Below are 21,744 nucleotides of genomic sequence, written 5' to 3' on the forward strand. Positions count from 1 at the left end.
GTGATGTAGTGTGATGTCAGAAAGTCACAGAATTAAAGGCTGGACTTCTGACTAGGCGTTTAAGGAGCAGTGTTTTCTGTGGGAGAGAGGAGCTTTTGTTGGTGCAGACTTTATAACTTTAACCCTTTAACCCTTTAAGCCCCAAGCCAATTTTCTAGGCCTCTGCTCAAAAATTGCATATCCATAATAAAATGAGTATATCTCTGCAACCACAAAGTTTATTTGAATACTTCGAAGTTTGATGTTTAGTTGTTTATTTGAGTAGTGTTTGGGCTGTGTTTGGGTCATATAAACATGTTTTTTTTACACGTTTGTAGCCCAGCTTCTGCTGTTTAATTTGATATAAAATATGACTATATTCTTTCATAATTAGTGCAGTAGTGGCTATGTGGTTGTTCTGCATATTTTAAAGTACCACAATTGGGGGACCTTGGGCTTTGAACAGTTAAATATCTTTTACATTAACATATATGAGGAACATATAAAAAACACTGAAACCATAATAGGTCTCCTTTAGAAATCTCTCAGAGCTCAAAGCTTACAAAGCTGGTGAACCATTTCATTTTCAATCATTTTCTAGTCTTACTGTGAGGAAAAGTAGCCTCAAGCTTCTGTGTAATTAAGGTCTATTTTAAGAGACAAAAAGTGAAAACAAATCAAAGCAGCAAATTAGTCTTTAATTACAGCATTCAACCTGGATAATGCTGTGAAGAAGAATGATTGTCTCCATGGCTATTAATAAACCATGTGCTTTATGTTGCACAAGACACACAGACACTAAGCAGAAGACATATTAAACATTAGAATCAAATACTGGGATAAAAAGATGATGTTGTTCCTGGTTGAAATGGATTCGTCACAGTGGTGAAGTCTTCCAAGACCATTCAGAAACAGCCTTGTCTGGTACATCTAAGTAATGTGGATATTCCCGAGGTCTTAAGCAGACAAAGCACCTGCCAACAAGTAGAGTTAAATTTGGCCTCATGATTCATACTGTAAATGGTAACTAAGAGCTTGCCAAGCTCTGTATCACAGACTAAATGATTTACGCTGGACCATCAAACTGAGCATGCCAGATTCAAGGTTTATAAAAGTTGACAAAACACAGACTGCTGGGGTTTTCTGTTCAGCTTATCAGTGAGAGATCTATGAAGAGAAAGCACAATGCCATTCTAAGTCATCCTTCTTGTTGCTTCTCTTACTGTGCTTTTGATCCCTTGAGCCTAATAAGTAGGACGATAAAAAAACGATATAAAGACTTTCAAGTACAAGAATGCTTTGGGTTTCTCACCAACCACATACATTGGCCAGTTCACAGTTATGGACACAACGTAGGACATGTTTTCATGGGATTTTGTTGGATTCAAGGTCAAATTAAAATGGTAAACCAAAGGACCAGAGTTGATGTAGAGTTACTGCAAGTATTGTGAGGAGTCTATGAACTGGACATGGAGGGTGATCATTCAACACGAGTGCAAAGTATTAGAAAATCAGACTCAACATAAAATCAAACAAATATAAAACCCTGCCACCTTTTTAGCTTCAAATAGTTGGCTGGGGACCTTATTTTCCTCTGAGAACAGCTTGTTTATTCAGTTGTGGAAAAGAGTAAGTTTGTATTATAACCTCATTGATTTTATGCCCTTTTGTTGAATAATTATAAACACGAGTGAGTCCCCAGAGCACCACAGAAAGATAACTTAAGGTCATCAAAGCCTCTTTAACAGAATTCTGGTCACTAGGGGGCAGAAGAGCTCCAAAAAGATAAATACAAGTTAAGCATCCCAATTAAAGTTGTCATGAAGTTGTTTTAGCTACTAATAGCTTGTTAGCTAAAGAAACATTATCACACAGGAGTCATCATTTTTGCCACCTGATGAACGTAAGTCCAGTATTCACTTGTTTTATCTCTGTTTTGGTCTCCACCGACAATATATCAGGGTCTCCAGCCGTTAAGCTATAGCTGCTTCTTCACCAGCTGCCTTACTAGTTTAGGACAACGTTTAGTCAGCGTTTGGTGCTTGGCAGATAATTTCATATGACATCACAAACACTGTGTTTATCCTACAGTATTTCGGAATGTTTGTATTGGAATATTTTATATTTGTTGGAAACAGAAAAGAAGAGGAGGACTGTCGTCATAAAGGACATTTGCTGAATAATACAGCACAACTTGAGAATGGAAAACAATAAACCAAAAGATGCTGTTGGATTGCAACCATCTCAATGTGGCTAATTCACTCAGTTGAACATAGTTTTGCAGTTCACTCATGTATTCATATTGACAAGCCAAACAAACTGTACTGAGAAACAGACGGGTCAGAGCGACACAATGCACCCTGAGACTATGGCTGCTGTTATGCAGCACTCTCCCACTTCCTCCTCTCCTCTGCACACGCCCGGAGCCTGACCGGAGACATGACCTGTAAAAGATACTTTGTCATGGTCTGAGGGGAATTCAAATGTCACCTGCGGGACTAATATGCTTCTGTTTGATGGTCGGTCTCAGTTCCTATGTGATGTGGCCCTTTGTGTGAGGGGGCTAGTTCTTACTAGTTCTGATATGATAATCTACTTTTTTCCCCAGTTACTTGCATCATGCATTTTTTTCTTTCAGACTTCTCGAATGATAATCATTTCTTCAAAACAAGAGCCACGTCTTATTAAATTGGTCCAACATAGGCTGAAACTAGAACTCAACAGTTTAAGAAAACCAAGGCAGAACATTGAGCCAGCCCTAATCATGGCTCTTTATCCATCATTTTGTTCAGTCAAAGTGAACCCGGTCCAGCCCGCGAAAAATGTGCTGAATGAACAGCCTAATGATTACAGCCCTGACTTCTCAGAAAACTGCCTTTCTGCCTTGTTTTTTTTATATAAACAGTGAGGTCAGTATTGTATTAAACCGTATTGGATGAAAATTCAAATCACTCCAGGCTACCTTTAAGACACCGTTAGCATCATTTTTAACTGGATATGTATCTGACTGATGATTGTTCTTCTCATGGACAAAATACAACAGAGTGATTGTAGGGAGATTCATCTTTGTCCTTGTGGCAGCAGAGGTTCAGACAGCTTCATGGGAAGTAGTGGAGTTTTTTGCGGTCGCCTCCCTCCACCTTGTGGTTGATCTCCGTCACAGCAGTTCATGTCAGGTTTGTCCTGCAGTGTCACGTGAAACCAGCAGAGGTCAGGAAGTGACAAGTCTTCATGTGTTCTCTTTGTGGGGTTTGGCCTGATGTAAGACTTGCTAGTAATTTCCCTCTGGCTTTCTCTCTTTCGACTGGAATGTATGGATGTGATGCAGAACACACACACACACACACACACACACACACATTCGGTCGTACTGAAAACACGCCCAGCATGTGAGAGAAGCACAGGAGGTGTGAGCAGGTGCAGTCCATATAATGGAAACACAGCCCTCACCTGCTTTGGAGCAGTACTCATGTCATGCATGTGACATTTTTGACATCCTTCTGTCGCTGTAGAAGTAAATGATTGTTTTAATTGAGCTCTTAGATTTCATTTTGGCAGTCTAGTCACAATGATGCAATCCTTCCATACTGTTACTCTTACTATTAATAGTTATACAACCGTGTCGTTCAGTGTCTGGCTGTGTAAATAGTGACTGCTGGCTCAGTGAGTGTCCCTGTCCTCTCTCTCTCTCCTCAGCTCTGATCTCTCATACAGGTTCTGTTCACTCCTCCATCCTGTCACTTAAATTTTTCCAACAATTTGAAATGTTTTTCTTTCTCTTTTGTAAGTTTCTGAATGTCTTATTTGGACTCCTCACTGTTTTCTTGTAGCCTGATGATCTCAGTGTTCCATTGCTCCTACGCACCATTTTCCCAGAAAATGTTCCTTGCCTTTTGTAAGTTTCAGTATATCCTCTTCTGGCTGGCCTTTGTCCATATTTTGTCCCCATTTGGCCTTTTCTAGACACTGAAAACTCTGGATGTTTCTCAACTAAATACCAAAAAAATACAGACATACTGTATATCAACAATCTTTTGTTACACCAGCATATGAATATCACACTATATTAAGCCATATCTCCAACCCCTAGTCTGATAAATGTTGCGAGAGGTTCTCGTTTCCCGGTTCTAGACGAGCCCCTGTTTAGAAGACAAGTAATGTGTCAAAGCTGATGTGAGCTCAACTGAACAATGAGGTGTGCAATATATCACAAAATGTAAGCAGTGCATCAATTGGTGGTTGACGGGCTATGGAATTGTTGAAGGTGCAAAACAAAAGAGGGAAGCAGTAGTCAGCGCATAGACCCTCCACTGTCAACCGCTGGTTGGTCATGACAGCCTCCAAGTCAGAAAAAAGACAAAGGCACAACAGTAACATAATTTAGTAGAAAATAGCTCTCAGCCTGACACAGATGTCCACATTATAGTTGATTGGCTATCACATCAACACAGCACCATGGCCGCCCATCGTCTACTGCCACCCCGGAAGCCTGTGAGCCCGAGGTCCTTGGTGCACGGCAGTTTCTGAAATCAAATGCTTCATATTAAAATGAGCGTGGACATTACCTGACTCGGTATAAATGTGGTTCTTGCATGAACAAAGGAAAGTAAAGAGTACAGCCAGCATAAACAAAAAAAGGTCAATCTCTGCACACAAAATGACAAATGGACAAAGTTCACAAAACTCCAGCCACCAAATATGCACAAAAAATGAATCGACACATGAGCACTAAACCAAAGTAACACACCAAAAGATTCCTCTGAATTAAAGGTTCACTTGATTGAGGAATTGAGGAAATCTTGTTACAAAGCTTGAACAAGAAACCACACTACTACTACCACTACTTCCTCACTGCAGCCATTTAGTTCCTCACCTGCAAAACACAGACCCTGTATCTCTACACTGTATATAAGATTTATGACATCTTCGTCAAACAAGCAGATTGTATCATATGGAAGTACATTTGTTTTCTTTATTGGTCTTATTTTTGCCGTCTGCTCACAATGATGCAATCCTTCCAAACCATTACACTTCCTATTACTGTAATAGTTATACGACTGTGTTGTTTAGAGTCCAGGTGTGCAAGTCGTGACTGCCGGTTCAGTGTGTGTGCCTCGCTCTGTCCTCAGCTCTGACCTCTTATACAGATTTTGCATGCCTCCTTTATACTTCATACCAATTATTTTGGTGGTTGTTTCTCTTTCTCTCATTTAAGTTTCAGAATGTCGTGGTTGTTTTCTTGTAGACTCACCGTTTCAAACAGTGATTTAGATGTTCCTACTCATCCGCACTATATTTTCCCAAAGCCTTTTACTACCTCTTTGTAAGTTTCAGTATGTCTTGTTTTCTGCTGTCTTCTTAGAATCTTTTGATTTCTCATGATGCCACCTCCGGGTCCAGTCTTTAATTAAATTTCTTTGCAATTACTTCCTCAATACAGTCTCATTACAGTACTACAGATGTTGAAATGGCTACAAGAAAAAACAAATATGGGAAGTGAGCTGTTATCTCCACATGGCCTTTCTCAATCATGATAAATGTTACTTAAAAGAAGTCTAAAAGTTGAAGTGTGAGAAGAAGAACAAACCGTTCTCACAGCAGACATTTTTGACTTGTCGAAGAAGGAAAAAAACACAGGTGACTACATTAATGATGGTTTTATTCCATTTAGTTGAGCTTGTCCCACTGTGTCCAGTATCGTGCATGCTAGCTCACTGACATGTCTTACTGGGACACTTAAAGTGAAACTCTCGCCAAAAAGCAACCGAGGCTTTATTTGTGATTGAATATGAGTCAAACATTCGTGTAAAAGCATAATAACAACGAAAGAGGCACTTTTAAGATTAGCATCTCTGGCGCGCTACCGCCATTGCAGACAAAAAATTGTCGATCCCCCAAGTGCGACCTAACAGGCAGGCTTGAGGAGCGGTTCACCATTACTCTCCTGCCTGTTAGGTCGCACTCGGGGATCGACACTTTTTGTCTGCCATGACGGCAGCGTCGGAGATGCAGTTGCTAACGTGAGTTGTCCAAAAACCTTCTTTTTAGTAAACTTTTTGTACACAAGCAATGTTCTCAGTGCTCGTGTTCATGTGTAGAGACCCTGATGATACTACGGACAAAGTTTCATGTTGTCAAGCCTTCTCAGTGTTTTAAAAATAGTGATTTTGATGCTAGCGTGCGAGTGCCCCCGCACTCCAATGAAAATTAGTTTGCCCGAAAACGAAACTACGGTAAATCTTAAAAGTGCCTCTTTCGTCGTAATTATGCTTTTACATGAAGGGTTGACTCATATTCAATCACAAATAAAGCCTCGGTTGCTTTTGTCGAGAGTTTCACTTTAAAGTAATGGAGCCATCGTTAACATTACTGGTCACACCTGTGGTTTTCCTGCTTCAACAGCGTGAATGTCTGATCACACACACACACACACACGTTGAACAGACTGAACAGTTTTATTCGTGGCTGTAAGCAGACAGTTGTGATCTCTGCCCGGTCGTCCTTTCCTCCGGGTCTTGGCCCTGAATATTCTTCAGACTCGTGTGAGTGTGTGTGTTGTGTGTGTGATTGATTTTTTTGGATCAATCAGAATTCTTGTCTTTATTGAGGAAATAGCGTCCATAACAGAAGAACATCAAAGTGAAAATGGCAGGAATGCCATTCCTGAAACACCCTCTTGTGCAATAAATGAAGAGCTTTGTTCCTTTGTATTTCCCCTCCCTCGTCTGAGTGTGGGACCAAAGGACAGGTGGACAAACAAGAAACTCAAAATATTATGGTATATACACTATAGAAATACATGTTTGATATATTCTGCGAAAGGAGGGTATTGTTCATCGTTAATCAAAGCACAGTCTCGGGGTGGCGAACACTTTAAACAGACAGATGAAACCAGTTTTTTGGTGAAAGAAAACAAACAACAACGCGTCCACTAAATTCTATCACGTGATTAGAGAAGCTGTTGGCCTAATGATCAACTGCATTCCAGGAAAACGACTACGGACACATAATTCAAGTAATCATCCATGACGTTGAGGAATAACCTGTTCACGAGTCCTATAGCAGGGCGTTGTCTGTCACCTTTCCTGTTCAGCCTCTTTGCGTTACAGTCGCTAGTTTTTCTTGGGTTAAGCTGTCAGTGCTTTTTTTATGTTGTGTTACGTGATCCTCTCTCACTCGCACACACCCCCAAAAGCCTTCCTCAGGAAATTTGATGTCTGGCTTCGGATTCACATTGATGATCTTGATGTACGAGTGCATGCCTTTGATGGTAAACTTTAATCCATCTGTAAATCACCATGCAGTATCACATATTCACTTGAAGCAACATTATATATTGGTACAGTAAGGCTACTTCGGACCTGTCTATTCATTGTCCTGCTTTGCTTCTCTCTGTGGTTCCTCTCTTAGGTTTAGCTGACATGGCTGAGATTGGTGTTATACCTACAGCATCATAATTAAAGTGGAAACAGACAACTTCCTGCCCAAGTGTTTCCCAGTGGTATCATTGTCGGCGCCACTGCTGCAGAGACAAAACAAAATTATAGACAATAGTCCATAGTTGTGACGTGACAGCAGATATAAATGGTGCCAGTTAGACTTTCATTTTCCAGAGAGATTTTATGCCCACTGGCAGACAAAATGGCATAAAAATGGAAGGTTTAGAGGGAACCAATCTAACCGCTGATGGTGTCATTATTCTATGGCTATTAGTCTGTGCAATCAACATTTACTTCATAATGATAAGTAAAAAATGTGTTTATTGCCGTATAATGTTGCTCCAGGACCATCCCTGAAATTGACCGAAAGGTCCACTGGTTGTTACAGGGGGGTGGGTCAAACGGGATGTTTAGACCTGACCTGAGAAGAACAGTTATGTTTTCACCTGTTTCCATTTGACGGTTGGTTTATCAGAAGGATTACAAAAAACTACTGAACATATTTCCATGAAGCTTATATGGAGGATGGGTCTCAGCCCAGAATAGACCTATTAACTTTTGGTGAGGGTTAGATAAAGAGAATGTTTGTTTCTCAGTGGCCAGATAGGGAATTTTTCATGAAATATGCATTCACTTCTCAGGGAATAATGCGTGGATGGTGATGAGAAAGATTCTGGCATATTACATTGGCTGAAAGTGTTTGTTTTCAGTTTTCTGTTGCAGTTCATGGGGGATACAGCAACAAAACTGAAAAGTTCATGGCTGTGGTTCAGATATTACCTTTCATGTTAGCAACATGTTAGAAAGGCTCACATGCTTATTCTTCCAGTGTTTTTCCCATGTTGTTAAACTATAAAATCCCAGAAACTTGACTGATCAGTAGTGAAATCAGTTGTCATGCTGTATGATTGATGCCAACACAGTGATATCTGATCTGGCCTGTGTCTTAATGCTGCTGTTTTCACCCTTTCTTTAACTTTCATTATTATCATCATCTATTTTTGATGGACTTTCTGTAATTGAAAATATTTCCGTCCCCTTTCTGTGACATGCATAAGCAACTTAGGTTTCACAATGACACTTCAATTGAGGTCAAACATATGTCTTCCATTACTGTTATTGTTGTTCCCCCGATGACTAACCTTTGGGCTGAGGAGCTCTTGTCTCTTTTTTGCAATACAACATTGTTATGACAATTTCCTTCCACTTCCAAGTACAGTATTATTTTTCCTGTAAACGAAGGAGTGTGGTTGCTGTGAATCGGCCCAGACAGGCATGAAAGTTTACTTAAAGTTGCATGTTTCGTGTACTTTGTAATCATGCGTGACCTCTCTGCAAAAGCAAGTGCTCAGAACTGGAGCTGCGACAAAGAGTCGATGGATTGATCAGCTGATTGGCAGAAAAGTTCATAATCAATTAAATGTCAGTAACCTGAATATCTTTGAGTTCTGGCATATCCAAGACATCACCTTGTGACTATGAGAAGTATATCTGCTAATTTCTGCCACTTCCACCATTTTTCTGACATTAGAAATCATTATTATTTCCGTCACACTGGATTTGTGTCATGCTCATGCTGGAGTAGAGCCAAACTCAGGAGTTATTGTTCGTGGCCGAGTCTTGCCAGATATACTGAACACATAGCAGTATCTACATATGATAAATGAATAATATCCATCATCTTTAAATCCTCCAGGTGTGGGAGAGAAGCTCATCAGAGAGCTGGACAAAAAGGTGAAGCTTTATTTTCAGGCAACATTGCGATGAAACGTGGAGCATATAAATTGAAAATTACAACAGGGCATAGCATGCACTCCTGGGGGACACTGCAGGTAACTGAAAGGGGGGTTGTGATGTAGTTACCAAAGAGACACAAATGGTTTTTGGCAGGAATGATGAGAATCATGTTGCTTAAATAGGATTCTGAGCGTGTTTTCCATGGCAGGTTAAAACTGCACAATGACAGGCCGGGCAGACTGTTTGTCTTTCGAATGGAAATGTTACCATCTTAGGTGGAGTGTGTGATTGTTGCATTCAAATGACTGTCTTTTGTATTTCAACATGTATTCATGCTGCATACACTGAGACTGCATCTGTATATTGTTTTTGTGAAAAAAAAAATCCTTTGTCATAGGGTGTGTCTGGGTGTATGCCTGTGTTTTTGCGTGTGAGCCTTTTTCATCGTTTCCACAAATTTATTTTCTGATGAATCCTTGAATTTTGAGTATTTTCAGTTTCAGTTTGAGACATCAGTGACAAACGTCAGTGAATTTGTGTCTGTCTTTGCTCTGACCTTGCTTTTTTGCCAAAGGAACATTGTGTCCTTCTCGCCCACAGTGCAAAAACATGTCATTATGGCTGACTCTCATCACCGGGCCCGGGCAGCATATAGAGACAAACACATCTGCAGTAAATCAAAGGAGGTGAAAAAAAGCAAACATCTGAAACATGTTTTGAAATATGTACATATTATTCATCTCATTTCCAAACTGAAATCGCAGGATTATGTCTTCCATGCTCCATGTCCTCTACTCTAAGGTCACACCTGTAGTTGCCATGGTGATGGATGTGGTACTCCGGCACACCAGAATAATTAAGTGATTCCTTATGGATGGTTCCCACCACTCCTGGGCTGTGTACGTTACAGTCAAATCAATACGTGTGTATCTCTTCACACACACACACTTCTGCATCTACCTAATCTGTATATTGTGAGGCCGATTTTTTTTCATGCATCACATGTTTTGCATGTGTGTGTGTGTTTGCATAATGTCAATTTGTGTGTGTGTGTGTGGAAAACGACAGACATAGTTAAGGATGCTTGACTTGGCAGACTTTATACATGTATGTGTCTGTGTATCCCAGGGGAGCCATGCAGTGTGACCGTTCTCACGGGATGGCCTGTGTCTGAACACCTATCCCAGGGGCATCCCCGACCAAGCACGGGCTTAGATTGTCTGACCCCTCTGTCTGACCTCTGCCAGTGTCCTCCTACTGGGCCCCCAGTGAGCCCAGCCTATGTTGGCGTCTGTCTGTGCGAGCCCCCTCAGCAAGATTCTTTCAGGTCTGGTTTATAAACCGCTGGCGGGAGATAGTTGTGTCATATCTATATCAGCAACTTCTGAAAAGAGCGCAATATCAGCCCAGCAATGCAGTAAAGCTGCGGGGATAGTCCAAACTAAGTCGATGTGGGTGTGGTCGCAGACAGATGTTGAAATGGGGATCTGCACGATTAAACGTGAAAACTTGAATTGACTTCAGGTGTGTCCACAGAAAATCCCAGTGAGTTTGATATTTTGTCATCAATCATAGCTAAATGCATCACTTTTTCCCTAATGGCCTGGCTCGAGGGATGTCAAAGTCACTATGTTGGTTGGTAACCAAAATAACTGGCACCAATTTGGATAATCACCTAACTGTTATGGTAATTTTCAAGCAAAAATGCCTAAAAATGTCCCAAATCATCCCATTTCCTGTTGCTCTTAAAGCTGAAAGCCATGAAAGGCCAAAAAGATGATTTAAAAAAGCAAACATTACACCTGCCTAGTAATGTATAGGTCCCCTTCATACCACCAAAACAGGTATGAGAGGCATGGACACAAGACCTCTGAGGGTGTCCTGTCCTGGGTTGGGAGGGGAGCCCTTTATTGATCGGACTTGTTTCCGCACGTCTCATGAATGCTGGGGAATTTGTGGACTATGTCAGCACCTTGAAATTCTTCGTGTGGGTGGTGCGTGTGAGGGTGGCATCAGCATCAATGCCGGGACCTGAGGTTTGCCAGCCGAACATGACATGGTAACGAGGTAACCAATGTTAGTCACTTGGTCTGTGGTTTTACCGTTGTGGCAGATAGTTGCAGAGTGGCGTTAAGTTCCTATTGCATCAGCTTATGGTTCCTCTTAGGCCAAGCCAGTGTTTGATTAGGTAGCAGTATGCTGTGTAAGACATGCAAAAGAGGAGGATTAGGGCAGTAAGAAACTGGGGCAAAGGACGGAGATAATGCAGACTACCTTCACAGGGGCTACTAAGTCTGAAGGCTTGTGCAGCCGGAGCAGCGTTTTTCACGTCAGCTTTTCAGATCAGGTAGAAACACATTTGTCGGGTGACAGTAGGGAACTGTGTCAGCGGGAGCAGGAGCAGTTTATCCAACTGACATGGCAGCACTGCGCCTCATCCAATCTACTACCTCAGCTAACAGCCAGAGCCAACAGGCATTATCGGCTACAGTAAGAGGATTAGGCTGCCATGTGGGTTCACGCACTGAGAGGGAGAGAAGAGAAGGAGAGGGCGGGGAGGGGGAGGGTGGCGGTGAGAAACAACGGTGAATCTGGAGATCGAGGGAGTAGAGATTAAGAGATTTTTTTTTTTTATATGCTCACTGTACGCTCCATTATGGTGAAATCCCAGCGGAGGTGAATCCAGCTCTCAGTTTATTACTAGGAACATGACAAGACCTCCAGCTGTGTTTTTCATTTAGAGCGGAATCCTTTAATAGCGCTGACCACTGAAATCATATTAAACTGACTCATCACGGTATGAGTTTACAGCCTTCTATCCTCACAATATGGAAGGACTAAGATTTGATATTCATGAGAAAGTGGATGTACTGGAGGATTATGAAGGGAAATATTCCAGTTATCAGGGAAACAGGGGCAGGAGGGGAGGAGATAATCACACATGAAACCTCACTGACAGAGCAGAAGAGTATACTTAAGGGTAATGTAATCAACACAACTAGGGAATCTACGGTTGTTATAACAACAGAAAAGCTGTCATCAACATCTCTCACCTAAGGTGTTGGTGGCGCCATCATTGCCATGGAAACTCTGACATTGGAACCTCTAGATCAGTAAAACGGAAGTAAAGATTTATTTTTACTTCAACACTGATCAAACCAACTTCTTAAATCACTCACTTTACGCACCTGGCACCTGTGTTAGGACAATGCTTTCGTCGAGGCCATGTGAAGGACAACAACAGCTCAGAAACCCTTGTGAGGGGAACAGTAAACACAGCAGTCACACCTCTGGCTCTCCTTCAAATCTTGTGTAAACTTGCTTATAGATCTGAGTGACCTCTGCTCCTGACAGGACCAGTTCCAGCCAGCTACTTCTCACGAAAGCAGAGCTATGAATACACTCTTGACATGCTAGTATACGGCATACTGGACATATAAAGTTACATGTGTGGCTGCCTGCACACAAAGAGATCAAACTAGATGACGTTTGATGCCTTGAGTTACCTGCCAGTGCCTCCTTAAAAAAATTACATTGCATTACATTGTTTCGTCCAGTTTAAGCTGCAGTGGGTGAATCTGGAGAAGGTTGATCGGTGAGTCTCATTTGCAGGTCGTCAAACACCGGGAGCATCGGGGGTATGTGTCAACTCAATACTGATTAGCTTAACTGCTAGCAGCCTTACTACATGTGGAGGAGTGACATTCATTTCCACATATATCCACAAAGGGTTCAGTAACATATGGCCCCCGCAGCCTGTGACTAAACTACACTCAGTTCATTCTGCAGTGCAGCTGGCCACACCTCACTCTTTCTGCAGTGTTTTGCCTGAAAGCCATATCGTATTTCATGTCGGGAAATTACAGTAGGCTTAGCGAGCTACTGAATAACTGAATACAATGGAAATGCACGTTAATGTCCCCAATGCTAACATAAGGGCAGTACAGTATGCTGGGCACAAACTGTAAAAATCCGGCATTTTTACTTTTGTGAAACACAGATACCACGTGATACCAACAACGTTATACTACTGGCTGACAAACCTTGTAAGAAGCTGGACGTGAACAGAACAATCATTATGGACCTGACAAACATTTAAAAATGATTCATTCACAATCACAATATTTTTTATTATAAAGTGTGTTAAGTATAATATTCATATTTATTCTGCACCTTTACACACGTACACACACTCAAAAGAAACACGATTTATCCACATTAAATTCTTATCAATATGACTTTTAACAAATGAAGACAGAGTCTAGTCTTCACCCAAAATGTATTTAAGTTGCCCTCTAGTAGCCCCAGCATTTGTGCACACTGACGCAGGACCTGCACAGAAGTGTGGTTTACAGCCCGTTTACACACAAAACACCATTCATGACAGGCTGGAGCATGTGCACATGAATAGAGTGGAGAAGTAACGGCTTCTTCTACAATCTTTAAGATGTTGCTCTCCTTTGATGCTTTTAGAAACTCTCACAACGAGTCCGCAGCGGCAGCACAAGTCGAGCACTGTTGCAAATGACACATAGATGCTCACACCGGGAACAATCCACAGCTGTGAACTTTACTTTGAAACCTTTCAGTTGCTACTTTCTCAGAACAGATTGTGATTTATGAGACTCCCCTGGCATTTCAGATTTAAAAGAAGTCGGAGAAGACGGCACGACAAACAGAACAATCATTCTCTTCCCTTAGTTCTCCTTGTTCTTTGGGCCCAGTCCTTATCTAGACAAAGAAAGCTAGTGAACGAGAACAGAGTAGGAGGTAGAAAACAAGAGACAGGGAGTGGGGTGGGCTGTTGAAAAGAGAAAATTCTGAGCCTTTCTGTGCCATACAGTATCATATGACTGCCAGAGCAGGACCACGGGTAAAGGAGCTGGGAAAGGGGAGGAGGGGCACGGTGAGAAGGGCGTGTTGATCTCAGCAAATCAGAGCCCTCGCTCGCTCAGTCTGGTTTGTTCTGCCTAGGCCTGAATGTTCCCTGCAAATGTCCTGAGGGAGGAATATGTTGTGCGTGTGTTTTTAGTCTACAGGTTGCCTGCCCCCACAACCCCCGACCCTCTCTCCTCATTCATCCAACTGCTCTCTGAAATGACCTCAGCCTCTGTAAACCACCTCCATACATAGATATCTGTTCAAGCTCTCAGACATAAAAAAAAAACAAAAACCATGCAGAAATATATTTCAAATGATGGAATATATCATAAGAAACGCCAGGTTTAACTGTTTCAAAGTTGACACAATACTGGCCGCACTGCTCTGTGTATGTACCAATCAGCCGAGTCCAGATGTGTTTGTGAAAGTCTTCCTTCCAATTTTCTAGATTGTTTGTTTGTTGTTTTCAATCGGGAATAGGCTCAGCGCATGTTGTCAGCCACAGGAAGTTAGCATTAAAATTAGCAGGAAGTTAGCATAAAAGTTAGCATAAAAACAAATTAGCTAAATGAATCATGAATGTAATGTAATTAAGGATACTAAAAGACAACATCCACCCTGGCCACAGTGTGATCACCCTGCTGCCGTCTGCCAAAAGATACAGAAGTATCCTTGTGTGGAATAAAGGGACTACAGCTTTCATTTCTTTGTGTTGTAGAATGAGAATAAAATGAACCTTTAACCTCTAATATGACTCAATGTATACCTTTTTTTTTTTCCAATTCAACAGCGTAGTTAGCTAACATTGGTAGCCTGCTAGCTGTGTAACATGGTGGTTCATATGTCTTTTAAGAAAATATTATCAGAAAACTAAGTACACATTTGGCAGGCAAACCCCCTGACTTCTCTGTCGCCACACATTACTGATCCTGTTTTGTAACGATAACGCTCCGTGTGCATGAATAAACAGAAAATTTGCTTCTCTCACATACTACCAGTTGTGTTTCTTTCCATTCTTGAAGATGTGCTTCTCCTTGTGTTGAACACCAGGGGCATACGTCCACGCCACCATAAAAAAAACATTACTTTTGTGTTGCAGAATGATAATAAAATAAACACTGAACCTTGAATGCAGCTCTATTTATAAAATTTTTCAAAGTTAAAGTTCAACGGCGTATTGCTTTTCCTTGCGATGAACACCAGGGGCGTGTGTCCATTGCAAAGACAAAACAAAACTGTGCAGAGGAGGAGGTGTTACTCGAAATGATTGGTGTGGTGTTCAAGAGTGTGAGAATCACAACTGATCTGACTGGATGGATAATTGCAGTGGGTGAATGCAGTTTTTGTCCCGCTGCAGTTTGGCATGGTACAGGTGACAAAAAACACAAACTGGGATCTGTGCACTGTTTGTGAGCTAGAACACGACGCATGTGAGGAATGTGAAAGGTTGTTCGCATCTCACCTCTGGGCCTGCCCTTCAGTGTGGCCGCATGAAAATTGGAGTAAAGGTCTGTCTCACAGGGAAGAGAAGAGAACGAGTGAATCATTAGATTCTTTCTTATTTAAATCATCTAAATCGCCACACCTGATTTGGAATAATAATGGAGACAGTTGTTAAGACTGTGTTCTTGACAATGCAGGAAAACAATGCGCCTGCATGGAGCAAAACAAGACCCAGAGCAGGTTACTCTCCTCTCATTGGATTATTGATTGACCTCGGCCAAATGCAGGTCATTTATTCCAATACACACAGTGACGCGACACATTAACAGTAATGACATGCGTGCACGTGTAAATGATAGTGATGGACGTCTGCGTCCTGAGGCTGTAGCAGGATGTATTCTGATCAGTCTGGACTGAGCACAATGCTATGACCTCCACTACTACAGATGGAGAGATATGCAGCGTGTGCAGAGAGATCAAATGAACGACTGTGAGGAGAGGCAGGGCAATGGGAGAATGATTTCCATTTGTAGCCCTCCTTTAATTTCATCGTCCAACGCTGAAAAAAACAGAGGACGATTTAATGTAGATATGAGAAAAATCTGGTGATATAAAGGTTCACATAATCACACACTGTTCAATGTGTGTCAGCAGTGTTGGAAACATGAATTAACAAGTGAGTAAGTCATTAATCAGACACACTTGTAATGGATTACCCAAGGGAAGCCTCTGTCAGCATTTGAGCTTTCGAGCTAAAACCAGCCAAAGGAAAATGGTGTTGTGTAGAAGAGGGGAAGCATTATAGGGTTAAATATTTGAAGCGAACACATGTTGTGGTTTGAGCTAGTTTCTCTTAAATAGATGTCCCGTGCGGTTGGACACAGTGTGTGGACGGTTAACACAAAATACAGGTTCGTCTTTGTATGTGGGGGAGGGTCGTGTGTGAAAGAATGTATGTAGGGACGTGGAGACAGGATGCAGAGCTTTGCACAGAACCTGTTCCGTACAACAGCCTGATTTGTTAGTATTCATCATGTCACTGAACTTAATCATTAATCAGTAATTCAATCATTAACAACCAACATTTACATTTTGCTTTGTAAGATAAGCACATCTGTAAATGTAATTGCTTGCCCCCTTCAAAACCTAGTGCCCACATTACCCACAATGCAATGCATCCCCTTGTAACAGCTCTGGAGGTAATTTATCAGATTACATGCAGCCTTCTCTGGAGCCACAAAAGACTTTGTACTACTGTTTCTCATTTGCAGTTGCACTTCCCCAAGACGTAAACACGCGTTAATGTGTACAGTTGCTGAAGTTACCCTTTAAAAAGACTCTTAATCTTAAAATGTTGAGTTTGATCTGACTCGTCACTTAAGGTTGTCCAAGGTCGAAAGCTTCCTTACACAGCTTCAGACTGGATGCTCCTTCTCAACAGTCAGAGGGCTCAGGACCATTTGTGCAACCTAATGCTAATGGACATTGGTTGTAAGCTTAAAAGCTTTCCGATGATTTGGTTTAATGACTGAAACATAGTTCAAATGATGAGAGGACAGGATATCTACTTAATATCGGCCTGTACTCTCCCCAGGCATAGTTTACTAAAACATTGTAGGTGTGTGGGAGTTCTATTCTTCAGCTGACATATAGAAACATGAAAACACAAAAACACAGTCCCAGGGAGCAGCTTTGAGTTGAAACTGGCCCCTACCATCTGTTCTGCAAAAGATTACTGTATTTCAAAATTCAATTACTCTCTACATTGTGGACCTTACTACACTCACTCTTGGGACGGTTCATGTGCATTTGATTGATATGATTGATTACTTTGCTGTAATAACTCTTAAAAGTTGGGTTGAGGCTAACAATTAAGAATACCAAATATCGCTCAACACAACCTAATTGAGATCATGACATTATTTACAAAGGAATCGTATTTTGTCTACTGATGAAAGACTATAAAAGAAAGACAGGGTGTAACAGACACAGCAGGATGGTTGTAGGCAGGGCATGTGAGTCCGATTACACAGTGTAAATCTGTAAATAATTTCGGGAGGCCTCTCCGGTCACATAGAGCTCTGTGAGATCAGACAGGGGTTTATGGGCCTTCCTTCGCTTCTGAGCTACAGAGATGCCAGTCGTGCTTAACTGTAGACAGGAAAAAGAGGACTATTGTCAAATGAGTTGAGATCCTTCACACTGTCCATATACCATTGGCAAGTTAAGGGGCATTATACCTAATTCTAACAAGTTCTTAAGAAATATATAAGAGCTCTGCCATTAGGGTATTGTATTAATAATCAAGTGTGTAATGATTGTTGTCAGGACTACAATGAAGTTACAATGAAGTGATAACGAAGTTCTAAAAATCTGACCATTATATTCAATTTTCACAGATTGCCATCTAATAGTTGCAACAAACATACACATTAGGTCAAATTGGCATGTTAGACAAAAGATTCATGAGCAGCTCTGTTTGTTGAGTACTGTTTTTTGTTGAGTCACTGTTTATCACTGACTTAATCATTTGTAGGCCCTCCTTTCCTCTTTCCTACATTCCTTCTAGATTAACATCCAGTCAAGTTTTTCATCATGACTCAGCACCTTCCTCAGCCACCACACAGTGTAAGTACTGTACACCCTGAGGAAGCTTTTCTGGACAGAAGTCTTACGAAATACATCGTCCCTTGCCAGTGAAAAGAGCAGCTTGCAGTCAGTGAACACACAGTTTTGTCCTGCACCTTGGTCTTGCCACAAACAAGATAAAAGGTAAGGAGTCACTAGACTGGCATATGAAGGTGTGGTATTGAGTTTCCTTTCGGTCTCCACCTTTCTTATTTCTTTGTCAGCCTCCCTGTCTCTCATCTGTTCTTCTCACGACACCTGAGACATGTCCCTATTTCAGAGGTCATGTGATGCTTGTGTGCGTGCCTTCTTTCAGGTACATCATCAAGCAATAACCTTAAGCTTTACCTTTGCGTTGTTCGAAGTGAGCTTGATATACTGTATATGTATAGGCCTACATCCTGTTCTGCTTTGCAGAACAACCCTTATTTATACCTGCATACACCTGGCATGAGTTACAGTATATCACAACTCTTCAGCCACACTAGCAGCTCTTTGAGGCTGTACAGCAGTGAGATAAATGCCAACATCAACATTCTTATATGCCCATGATACAATGCTATCATGCTGGTGTTTAACATGTGTACTGTTTGTGTTGCTCACCTTCTTAGTTCAGTGTTGTAGCATGCTAATATTTGCTAACTAGCAAAAAACAAAACACAAAATGCAGGTTAGGCTGGAGGTAATGTCATTAGGTTTAAGGGCATTTGGTCAATACAAAAGTGCTGGATGAATTTAAGATGCAGCTGTGATGGTGACGCTTTGAATAAAAGTCAGAAGTTATTACAATTCATCTCAATGGTAAAAAGAAAGTTTCCTTTAAAATGTCCTCTCCCGGTATTTGGCTCATGGTTTTTGCATGTTTGGTGGGTAGTTCTTCTAACCCTATGATCCAATAAGGGCTGTGGGATACAACCAAAATGCCTCATCCTGATAAAGATAACTTCATATTCAGATAACGATAAATATTTAAAAATTCAACAACAAATATATACTTGACAAATCAAAGGGCAATTGATCACGTGATTGTTTTTAACCTTTAATTTAGATCCTTTGGGCAAATGTTTAAAAGCATGTCACAAAATATAAAATATTAATGTATAAAATATAAATAGGTGATAGAAAACATGTTGGTTTGAGTTGCCTTCATGCAAATGTCCTGCCTTTGTCTATACTGGGCAGAAGAATACAAATGACTGAAAAATGTTGCCATACAGGCTGCGATTTGAGACAATGAAATTAACGACAGAGTGTTATAGAAATGTTCGTCATGGATTACTGTAATATTATATAATAATAATAATAATAATAATAATAATAATAATAATAATAATAATAATATGTAATATTATAATATAATATAATATAATATAATTATAATATAATATATATAATATATGTAATATTACTGATTACTGTAATATTTCACTTCCCTACATCCAATACACCATAATTAAAAACCCCAACCTGCACAATTACAGAAAGGTCATCCAACACGTCTCACATAAAGGTGTTTCTGTTATTGTGTCCAGTATTAAGATATTTCATGTATACAGACAGAAATAATAAATTAAGAGACAGAGGTACAGGCTTCACTCTATTATAAGTAGACAATATTTACACAAAAAAATCTAATTTGTTACTGTGGTAATTTGTGTCCACAGCATGTTCTAGGTCATTAATATAAATTATTGTATGCACTTTTTTGCATATTGAACAAAAGTCAAATTATGATATCTTAAATAACAGCACAAAAGTCATCTCCGCGGTATGTCCACTGTGTGTGTGAGTGTGCAGTGTGTTTTTATAGACGGGGCCCGCTATAGAAAAATTCTCTCGCCTCTCATGTGCCTGCTGACTTAGCCATTGATGTTGTGCTTTCTCACAGAGTAATGCACTATTTCACAGAATGACAGCGATTCCTGCAATCATCCACACAGTCGGAGGGAACAAAGAACGAGCTTGAGATAACAAACCGAGCTCTAAGAGGACAGCTTCCTACCAGTCTGAGTTCAGGTCCTGTGGGCATTCTTCTGTGTTAAAGGTGCTTTTCCCACAAATTTCTACCAGTGGGACCCTGTTAAAAAAGAGCTTGGGTTGTTGTTTGAGTGTAAGCTAACCCCATGCTTTCTTGGACCCCTACACACAAATTGGAAGCGATCAAGACTGTAGGCCTCAGTATTACAGACAATGAGCCAGTCTCTCGTTACACTTTGATACACATGTGCCAAAAAACGGCAGGGTGGTAGCCAGGGAACCAGCATTTCCAGAAAATACGTCTTACTGTAACCACCCCAAACTTTCACTCTTACTCGTCACTTTCATTTTAACATTTTTTTGTCATCACTCCACCCTAAAAAAAAAAAATCAGAATGGACAGAGAAGGATGTGGTGTGTTGTCATGCATCCCGGTCACTCTGTCTTCACTGCATTGATTGGATGAGGCAGATTAAATCATGCTCAGTGATCACGCTTTGTCATGCAAAACATGGCAGATGTTAGATTAATGTTTTCACTGTCCTTGTGGTTCCAAGTGCATCGCCCTTTGAAGTTACAACTCCAACCATGATGGTATTCTTTGTTGAATTGGTGCTTGACAGGAGAGCAAATAAACACACAGAGGGGGGAGGTCTCATCAAAGTCCAGTGGCAGTCCCCACAGCTGTACAGGCAAAGCTGTATTAGGTGCAGTATCTCTGCACCAATTCAGTGTAGTTCTTTACATTTGGCTGTAATTTTGTATTCAATTTTTAATTTATTTACTCAAGGGAATTGTATAGCAGTTGTTGCTTTGGAGCATGCTCAAATAAAACACACAAACATATAGTGTGTTGTGTTTTCCTGTGAGGCAAAACTCTGCTTTTTAGCACAAGGTCTCAAAATACAGTACATGTAGTCTACTCATATCTGTCTGTATAATTCGGTCCAGAACATTTGCTGTTCCAGATGTACTCCACACCTCTTTGAATATTGGCTGAGGAGATGGTTTAGGGCCATGTGATATTGCATTGTAGCAGAATAAATATCTCTTGTGCCATAACGAAGCCTTCAGTGAATTGTAAACTGTTATAGGTAGTAGTTGTTTTTGAGTCATGCACATAAAGGCTTAATATGTGTGGGCCTTTAGACTAGGGATGGGAATCACACAATAACTCTAACTCTAACTAAGTTGCCCACGATAATGATAGTTAGTCACAATACAGCGATTCTGCAATAATCGGACATTGCGGGACAATAATCTAACTATATCACAATATCTGTCAAAATGAAGACTACAAAATACCCCTAAATAGGCTAAGTGTAGAATATTGATCGAATATGCACTGAAATTAAATAATGTGTTAAAAAAAACAAAAAGCAAAACTGAACTGCCAGAAAGCAGAACCGTTCTGGATTTAAAATGTTTGAAGGAAAGATTCAACTTCTGTCTGACTTTGGTAAGTCAAATTGTGTGGGGGAATCTATTTAGAGTGGCTGCATGTTTTAAAAAATATATCGATATTTGGTGACAGTGTATCTATTATCACAAGAGGAACCAATACGATATATTGCTGAAACGATATGTTGTCCCACCCCTATATAAAGCAACACTATGCAGAAATTGGCATTTTGTGCGGTTTAGCGCCCGGCGCATTTTC

Source organism: Sparus aurata, chromosome 2 (assembly GCF_900880675.1).
Source record: "Sparus aurata chromosome 2, fSpaAur1.1, whole genome shotgun sequence".
Taxonomy (NCBI): Eukaryota; Metazoa; Chordata; class Actinopteri; order Spariformes; family Sparidae; genus Sparus; species Sparus aurata.